Genomic DNA, 9,845 nt, shown 5'->3' with positions numbered 1-9,845 from the left:
GGGGGGGAGGGTACCGCTCTCCAGGCGAATCCAAGAAGGACGCCCTATATGTTTTCTAAGTGCTAAACCCAAGGGAAATTACTTCATCAAAACCCGATCCAGACCACAGTAATGAAGACTGTGATGTAGCCAGTGTTCAACCATGTTGACTTTACAGTACTGGAATTAATCCATCTGCATTGCAGCTCGGTGAAATCATTTCCAGCCCATAGCGTCTCCGGGGCTGACTTCATCCTCGGAGCCCCAGATGCAGAGCCCTCAGAGTCGGGGGAATTAGGGAGAGGACCGAGAGGCTGTTCTCTCTGCGGAGGGTGACAGCTGTCTGTCTTCATGGAGAGGGGAAGGTGGTGGCAAATTTGTCTTAGGGGTGATCCGGACCCCACAGCTCCACAAGGCTTTTTCGGTGGCCGGGCGCGGCGTTACGCTCATCTGCTCCCCATCGCCGCGCTTCCCGCGGGGCTGGAGACAGGGGGATTTGCTGCTTTGCTCGCCCTCCATGAGATGATTATTCAATTTTAAACCCCATAAAAGTCCCCGGTAATCTTAGCGTGACGGCGGGTTATTCAGGGTGCAAATTCAGCCTGATGCTTATCGGAGGTATCAAGTGCTTCCTTGGAAAGGTGCTGTGCAAGCACCGGGGCTTTCCCCGCTCCGATAAGTCCCAGCTGCCGTCACCATGGCAAGCTTTTTCATCTTTTAAAAATAGATGCTCTGGATATTTTTGTGCTATTCCCACCAGAAAAAAAAATGCCAGCCAGGGGATGCCCTGGCTGCGAGTGCCCCCCCCCCCCGGGAGCTCATCCCAGCTCACAGAGCATCTCTCTCTTCTTGGAGAAGCTGAGAAAAGGAGAAATCCCCCCAGCTCTACACAAGCAACCCGCTGCCCACCCCCATTTCACTTCCTTTTCCTTCATCCTGTGCTTTTTTATTAACGTTTTCTCGGTAAAAAATGCCATCGCCTTTTTCTTGGTAGTTGATACAGCAATAAGGAGCTTTCTGTGAAAATAAGAAGCTTCCACAAAGTGAACAACACAACAAATCCCCGGATTTTGGTGGCATTTCTTCAATCAAATAAAACCAAACCCCTGCAGGGACGGATTCTGACTTGTGGGGAAGGCAGTTGAAATCCCCAAGCTCTTCCTTGCGCCGTGGCTGTTGCTGGAGGACGGGGGTGGGATGGGGGGGGTTGAAGGTTGGGGACCTCCAAGAGCTTCCATCACTGGGACTAGTCCAGCAGGTCCTCACCTAAGCCTGGAGCACTGCTCGTGCCTCTACAGTGACGGGAAATTAATGGAAATTCATTGATGCTCAGCTTCCTGAGGAGCTTCCTGAGATGTTTAAACTCTCTGTGAAAGCAGGATTTAAAAACATATCTAAAGGTAAATGGCTTATCAAAGCGAGAGGGCTCTGGTCGGTGCTGCGGGGCACGGGCAGGGGATGCCACCTTCATCAGGCTGTGGGGATTAGGAAAAATACAAAACGTGGGTATATCCAAAAGGATTTATCAATCCTTGTGTTCTTGTTGGGCTTTTTGTTGCCTACCTAACCCCTCTCATGTAATTTAATTAAGTTTGTTTAATTTATTTTTTAAAAAAATGCATGTGGGACTAGTAAACTTAATTAAAAAGAAACATTGTTAAGCAGCCTGATACAGCTATAATTTGATTTAAAGTACTGGATGATACCAACAGTATAAATGTAAACCGATATGCCTTTTTTTTAAAGAGAGATCTAAATGGAATTTAAAATGCTTCTTCGTTTGCAGCGGGCTTTTTGAGCTGGGGTTAATTGCGAAGTCTTTCTTCCTCCTCTTCTGTTGCTGTAGGGCTTTTTTCAAGTGGGGTAAGAAATATTTCATCCTCAAACAAATTACTGCTGGATCATTTGTCCTTTGCATTCCGCACACACGAGCCAGGTTTCGATACCTTTGTTCATGTAACACAAAATCCTGACTGCCCAGCAATCAGTACCAGAGCTCCCATTGATTCCAAAGGCACCAGAACATTAGGGATAATTTAGATTTGTTTCTCTATTTTTTTGGTTTTGTATTTCAGGGGAGACGCTTCCACCCAGCACGAATCAAAGGGGTAGAAGTTATCGTCAGAACTTGTTTATAATGACTTTATAAATATATTCCATGTAACACCATATGATATAGCACGTAGTGTTGCACGATGAGCTTTGGATTCACGTCTTTTTCTGATGCTTTTTGCTATTTAAATCTAAGTCCACCCCCTCGTGCTCCGCAGGCTGCAGAAACAGACGCTGGACGCAGAGGATGCTCCAGTCAGTTTGTGCATCCCACACCGTAAATCCCAGCTATTGCCCCAATCAAATCCTTCTGAAATCTCCCTGCTGCGCACGGGATTCGTGATCTAAGAGACAGAAAATACTTAGGAAGTTGGAAAACTGTCCCCAGGGTGATGGCAAGCAGGGCCAGGGTCAGGTACCAGTTTCCTTTGCTGCCTCTAAACCCGCGCTGAAGGATGGAGCTGGGTGTAAGGGCTGATGCAGAACGACACCGACCTTCCTCCCCACCCAGCAGCCATCTGCTAATTCAATATGAGAGCAAAAAGGCTTTTATATTTTATTTTTTTTCCCAGCAGCAAGGTTATTTTGTATGAGTTGCTGGTTTTAATCTTTTCTCTGAATTATTTGCAGAAACATTCAACAACAGGAGAGGAGGCAGCTGAACCACGGCTTTACCTTCAGAGCTAAATGAAACCCCCTCCCTTAATGACACATAATTACTGAAACTGGTAATTGGCTTTGCCATCCACGTCTTTCCGGAACTGGACAAATCTATTGGTGCAAGGGTTGCACCAGTGCAAGTTTTGCACAAACTGCAACCAGAGCTGAACCAACCAAAAGCAAATCATTGAACAAATGATAAATATTGGGACTATCATTAAGTATCTTTTGTCGTTTGTTTTCATAAGCTCTGGATGTAACTGTTCTGATGGCAGGAGGCAGTGGACTCACAGGCAGATTATTTAATTTGATTCCACTTATTTTAATTTAAAAAATGAATACATACAAAAATCTTCATTTAAAAGATTGCAGTCACTATATTTTTCCTTGGATTTTTTTTTTTTTTTGCCAGCTTCTTTTGCCTTTAATAATAGATTACAATAGTATTTTCCCCTCCTTGCTTTCAAACATCCAGGAGGAGAGAAGAAGGACCTGACTGACAGACACAGAGGAAAAGCCGAGCTGCAAGAGAAGGGAAACAAACCGCTGAAAGTAAAAAAATATCATTTTCCTTCAACCACACGGGATAGAAGAGATCTGAGACCCAACTGCAGGCACAGAGGCCAAGCCAGAAAGCGTTACAGGTTTTTAGTTGAACTTTCTTCCTTTAAACTTAAAACTTTATGTAACTTTCTGACTGAGAAACTGTCCGAGAGGTCCCTGCAGCAGCTTTGGCTCCTCCAGGTGCAAAATCCCAGCGTGAGGTTTGCAGGCTTCCCAGTAGTAGAAGGTATTTAAGATTATTTGTTGAATGTAGTGCTTGATAAATTAAGGTTTTTCTTTTTGTCTCGGAAATTACTCTCAATGTGCTCTTGATTTTTGCGAAAGTAAACAAACGGAGATAGTTTTCAAACTAAGGTTTGTTCGCACATACAATAACTGCCAGAAATTTACAGGCTGGTTTGTGAGAGGAACAGGCAATAACCCCCACGGCCCCACAGCCGAGCCCGGAGACCGAGTCACAGGTCTCGTACCCCCTTTTTTATCCTTAAACTCCATTTGCCAGGTGTGGAGGCAAGATCTTTTTGTATTAATTTTTTGACTAATCCTCCTATTTGCATTTTATCGTTGACACAAATTATGGGGAGAAAAATCCCAGTGCTGCCTTTTGAGTATTTATTCCCTACTATTTGGTGGAGCACGGGTTCTCTCCGTATCTCACGGCTCTATCCTGCGTTAGAACAATTAGGGCACAACACGTTTTTTCAGTCCTCTTACCTCCAAAACTCCAGCTGCCCGGACAGAGTAATACAAACCACATTGAGCCGGGCCAGGCAGTGCCACGGCGGGGATGTCTGCGCGTCTGCGAGCGGCCTCAAAGCTGGGGCTGGGTCTTTCAGAGGGGGAAACGATCTCTCGGAGGCAACTGGGATTCATCATCTACAGCTAATTGAGCCCTGGTGAGCAGGAGGGTTCCTGTCTGCCGGCTTTTCTCCGTTCAGGCAGAGAGTGCTGGCAGCATTTCCCCATCCCATCTCCGGATGGGATGCTCCTGCTCTGAGATGCTGGGAGGGTGGCAGTGGCTCCGGTGCAGCTCCCCGCCGGTCCCCAATCGCTGGAGAGTGCCAGGTGAGCGATGCTGACAAAACCCATCGTCAAAGTAACATTAAATCAAAGGCTTTGGAGTCCTTCCCTGCCCTCCAACGGCAAAGCAGTGCTGCGGCCGGAGCTTCCCCAGCTCCTCAGGGGTTCACTGAATTTGCCATTTCTGAGGATGTGCAGAGCAGAAGCGTTTGGTATCATCAAGGAAGGAGCTGGGGCTGTTTGGTATGAGGAAGAGGAGGCTGAGGGGAGACCTCATCACCCTCTACAACTACTTGAAAGGACACTGTAGAGAGGTTGGTGCTGGTCTCTTCTCACAGGTAATTAACAACAGAACGAGAGGGAATGGCTTCAAGCTCCAACAGGGTAGGTTTAGATTGAACATTAGGAAAGAATTTTTCACCGAAAGAGTGGTCAGGCATTGGAACAGGCTGCCCAGGGAGGGGGTGGAGTCCCCATCCCTGGCTGTGTTTAAGGGCCGTTTAGATGCAGTGCTGAGGGACATGGTGTAGGGGAGGACTTTGTAGAGTAGGGGAGATGGTTGGACTCGATGATCCCAAGGGTCTCTTCCAACCTCAATAATTCTATGATTCTATGATTCTATGATCAGCTTCATTGTGATATTCAAGGAACTGGGTTAATTCTGTTATATATGGAAGTGCTTTAAGTGTGTGGAATGTGGGACAGTAAAAGCGAGCAGACGCACGAGCATAGGCAGAAATCCAGAAAAAAAGTATAGTCCATCAGCTTGGAGAAACCCCCCTGTCCCTACATGTGCTGTTGCCTACGGGGTCCATCGGTCCCAGGAGGAAGGAAAGGTGGAGGGAAGAATGAAGTCAAAGCACTTGGGAGCCCATGGGGTGACCCCCGAGGTGTTGTGGCTTTGGGCTGGCACTGGACCATCTCCTGTGGTCGTTGGCTCTGGGGAACCTCTGTGGGGCTTCGGCACCCTGACAAAAATAGGAGAAGTTTCAAGCCCACTCATCGTCAGTGGCACAGGCCATGGTTTATGTTCTGGGGTATGATGCATTTTTCAAAGGATTTTTTTTTTTTCAACCCAAACTACTTTTCCTGGCAGTGTAGGTGCCATCCAACCTTTCCCTTTGGTGGCACTGTTGTAGGAGAAGCAAGACCTGTCTCTTGTTTTAGTGCCATGCTCGATGCTAAACCTTCAAATATGGGATTGCTAATGAATTACCAATTATATTTCAATGTTAAATGTCTACCAAGCTCCTCACAGTGCACTTCTGCAGATGGAGGGGCTATTTACTCCAGTATCTAATGGGCACAGACAGACTTGAGCAGCTCTGAAAGGTAATATCACCCCCAAATACAACCAGATGTGCAAAAAATACACAACTTTTTGATGGGTAAAACTTGCTGCAGATCCAAAATCAGACTCAGCTGCTAGTTCCAGGTCTTGAGGGTTAGGAAGAGGCAAATTTTTTGTGCGTGAGCTATGATCATAACTCAGCCTTCTGGCCAAGACTGGCAGGGCAGAGCATTAATGAAGGCAGATGCTCTAGATCAAGGGCCTGATTCAAATTCCCAGGGCCACGGTGCCTGGAGGAACAGTGGTTCTGAGGATTTCAGGGCTCTACCAGTGTCCCTTCTGCCAGCTGACAAGGGTTCTCAGGGATATTATCTCCATACTCCTAATTTTAAATTTGCAGTATATCTAAAAAAAAAAAAAAAAAAAAAACAAAAGGAAAGTGGGGAAGGTAAATCAATTGCGCAACTTGGAGCAAGTAAAGTTTGGTGAAATGGACCTGCCCAATATTTGAAGCTGAGAATAGCTCTGGAGAGATCTGGGCTTGTAGAGATGCTTTCCTCGTTGTGCCTCGGAAATTTAAAAAAAAAAAAAAAAAAAAAACGCATGGAAAGGAGCTGAGGTCAATGTATTGCACATAACGAGGAAACCAATTATGTCCCCTCCAGATCTTCCCATTCTGCAGGGTGGGCTCCAACCAAAGATGGAAAAACTCTTTGCAGATCATAGGAACCCCGGCTGGAATGGAGGATTTTACATTTCAGATAGGGGTAGCTTTCCTCTACCACCTACACACTGGACTCGCTTTGGTCCTGAAGACGTGTCCTGAAGATCTTAGAAAGAAAACTGTCACTGGTGAGAACCAGTCCACATCCATGATGGCTCTGGTGAACACCAAGAGTGTACATGGAGTTGGGACAGAGCAAGCTGATGGAGAAACACCACGGGGATGGTGCTGGGTGAGGTGGCAGACACCACAGAAGGGCTCGGGCAGCCCAACCATGGGATGGGGCACCAAGAGGTGGGGAGGGGATGCTCCTTACAAGCCAAGAGCCCTGTTCCCCACTGAAAGCCAACAAATGCTTGGCCAGAGCCAGCTCCACCCTGAGCCACAGCTCTCCCACGCCTTCCCCATCTCACCTTGTTTTTACATTACTTCAGGACAGAGCTTGTTTTCCAGAGGAAATCACCTGCTAATGTTGCTGGGATTTGAATTTATGGCCATGGGAGGTGTTGAGCCACGAGGCCAGATGGTTATTTGCTAATTTTGATGATTTGGAGTGGTTTTTGGGTCTCAACAGAACTGTCCACATTTGCAAACAAGAGAAAGCCATAGGTTGAACTGTTTCATATATTAAATGATTGCATGGTTTTCTTCATCCCTTATTGAAAAAGATCGTTTGATTTTTGGCTGTATAATTTACAGTCTGCAGCCTGTGACCCAGCGCAGCCAGAAGGAAACTTTGGAAAGGGAGATAATGCTGTGGAGACAGATTTTCCTCTTCTCTGAGCTGAAATTCCTCCTGAAGCTTGTTGACCAGTTCAGCTAACGCTGATTTTCTTCTGCTCCAGCCACACTAGCCGTAGACAGACATCTTTGACAGACTTTATATAGCAATTACACGTACATTAACATGCGCGGATTGCAACTACTTATTTTGCACAGCTCAGTGCTATTGGGTGGCAAGTCATTCACATTTATTTATTACTTTAAAATTAAAACCAGAAAATAATATCCATCATCCCTAAGGGGATACTTGAAAAAGCAGTTTCACCCAGCTTTGCATGGAGAGTTCATGCGGTTTTAATTTCAAATACAAAGAATATATAGCTTGGTTTGGGGGGTGACATCACCCTCCTTAGAAAATTTCATGTGATTCTTTCCCTTGTTTTTAAAGCTATTATTTTACATATCTGCCGACAGATATTTGTATTGGCAGATCTTATGAAATATTAAGATTGTATCTTTTCTGTTTAATTTCAAACGTCGCTTCCTAACCAAAGTGCAAGCTAACAACTCAAAACCCTATCGGTGCTTTGAGGATGAGTGAAAGCTTCCTTGCAAAGCTTTTGATTTATGGTCCTTCTCCCGGAGCGCATCACCCCTTCCGAGCTTTTATTCTCATCCCGCTTTATTTGCATTTACAGCAATAATTACCTGCAATAACCAAGGATAAAATAGCAAAACAAAGCTGAGTTTCTCCGCAGCTGGTCGGTCTCTTCCAGGTGTGGGCTCGGTTTGAGGTCAGAGCTTGCGTTTTTCTTTCCAGGCAGGGAGGGAAAAGTCTCAGATCTGTGTTAGGGCTGACTCCTCCAGCAAAGTGCTGGTGGTGCAGAGATTGTGACAGTGGAAAGAAATCAGTCAAACCAGCAGTTTGGGTTGGGAAAGCAATCAGTTGGGAAAGCACACCCTGGCCCAGAATTCATGGGACCGGAGATAAATCATCACATCTATTTGGACCCACTTCTCTAAGCCCATTGAAGTGGGGAGCAAAGCTTCCTGCAGGCATCAGGAATTGGTGAGATAGATAGAAGAGCAAACCCCAGTAACCCGCAATTTCTGCATGAATATCCCTGACAGAACTGATTTTCTAAACCATCCTCCAGAGCAGGCTCTTGGCCAGACAGTGAAAGGCACCTCCTGAGACCCGGGGACTCCCCACCGTCCCCATCTTGGCCCGATGTCACAGACTTTGCCAGCCATGGGGCATTGCTCCCTTATGGGGTGAGCCCTGGGGCCACCCAGACACAGCCCCCACGGGGATTTTGGCAGCCGGTACATGGGCAGGTGGGCTTGGGATGCTGCTGGGGCAGCCATGATAAGGGAGAGACAGCTACTGCAGCCTGATAAAGGAGGTGGAATATTGACCCTGACAGTGATGACCATTCATTCAGGTGGGCTTTGCAAGCCCGACTCTGTGTGGGACACGTGTTGGTACCGTGGACCCTCATCCTCCCTGGTCCCAAATCTCAGCCACCACTGAGACTTTGGCCCATTTTTGCTTTCAGAGCAGACACTGTGATCAAGGCCACCAAAGATCCTTCCCTGTAGGCACCAGCATCAGGGAGATGTCTGAAGGTATTCTGCTACCATTTAAAGGGAAGAAAAAGAGAATACAGGCTGTATTTTGTACAAATAACATCACCTTCCTCTTTAAAAAGGCTTTTTGCCCTCAGATTCCTGCCTGTGAAAGGGCTGGCTGCTGGTCAGGCTCTGTTTGGGGCTCCCAAGACCCTGAGATGCTCCATGGGCAGACCCTGCCTGGCCCCAGCGCTGAGGGGGGAGTGCAGGAAACACAACCCCAAGTCTGTCCAGCTTCGCTCCTGCCCGGGAATATAGAATAACTCAATATCAGCTTCCCCATAACTATTTTTAATTTCGCTTCTCCTGTGTGGTTTCCCTGGCAGCTAAACCGAGAACTTTGGCTTTTCACTCCCACCGGTGAGAAGAGCAGGGGTGGCTCTGGGGACAGGGGGTCCCGCAGCTCACAGGGCTCACACAGGGTCACCCTCTCTTCCCCTGGAGCTCTTCCCTGTGGTAAAGCTGGATGGCATACGTTTTGGTGCCATTCTAAAGGTTTTCTGCTTCATCCATGTGGTTAATTTTGCTCTCTCTAAATCCCCTATTATTACACATTCTTTAAGTATTTTCTTTAAGTATTAGGAGAAAAGTTCAACACGGCAGGAATTTTCCCCTTTCCTTAGAGGGGGGAAGGGGACATGTCTTGGTCTCATTTCTCCACTCTGGAGAAGTCGTGGTGAAGAAAAGGTGGTAGAAAAGCTGCTCGGGGGGTTGGCCAGGCTGGTGGGGCTTGGAGAGGTGGAGGTGGTTGAAGAAAGGGCGAAGCATCTTCTCCTCGCTCTCACTCTTCACACACAACCACCAGCCAAAAGCCAGGAGCTGGGCGAGGAAAGGTGACTTTAAACATGTTCCCCACATCTCAGAGCCAAGAAATCTTGCTTTTGCAGACAATATATCAGGGTTGCAGTGAGATACCTGACAGAAGCCCCCATTATGCAGCCCCAGCCGCATTGGAGGTCCCAGGAAACTCCCACCAGGGCATGTAACTGCAGCCAGAGATGCTGGATAAAAGTTCTTGTGGTGGCATCTCACATCTTGGTACTGGAGATATGCATGGTTATCTCATCCTTACCCCACCAGCAAGTGGACATTACTGACCCTTCCTTGACTTCCCTGGCTGCAGTGGGGAACACCACCAGCCCTTCCCTCATCGTGCAGTGACCAGAGTCCCCCCCCAGTCTGAATTAACTCTCCCCAAAT

The sequence above is a fragment of the Calidris pugnax genome, unplaced genomic scaffold (genome assembly GCF_001431845.1).
Source record: "Calidris pugnax isolate Ruff unplaced genomic scaffold, ASM143184v1 scaffold38, whole genome shotgun sequence".
In the NCBI taxonomy this organism is placed as follows: Eukaryota; Metazoa; Chordata; class Aves; order Charadriiformes; family Scolopacidae; genus Calidris; species Calidris pugnax.
The sequence above is the reverse complement of the archived record's forward strand: the minus strand, read 5'-3'. Positions refer to the sequence as shown.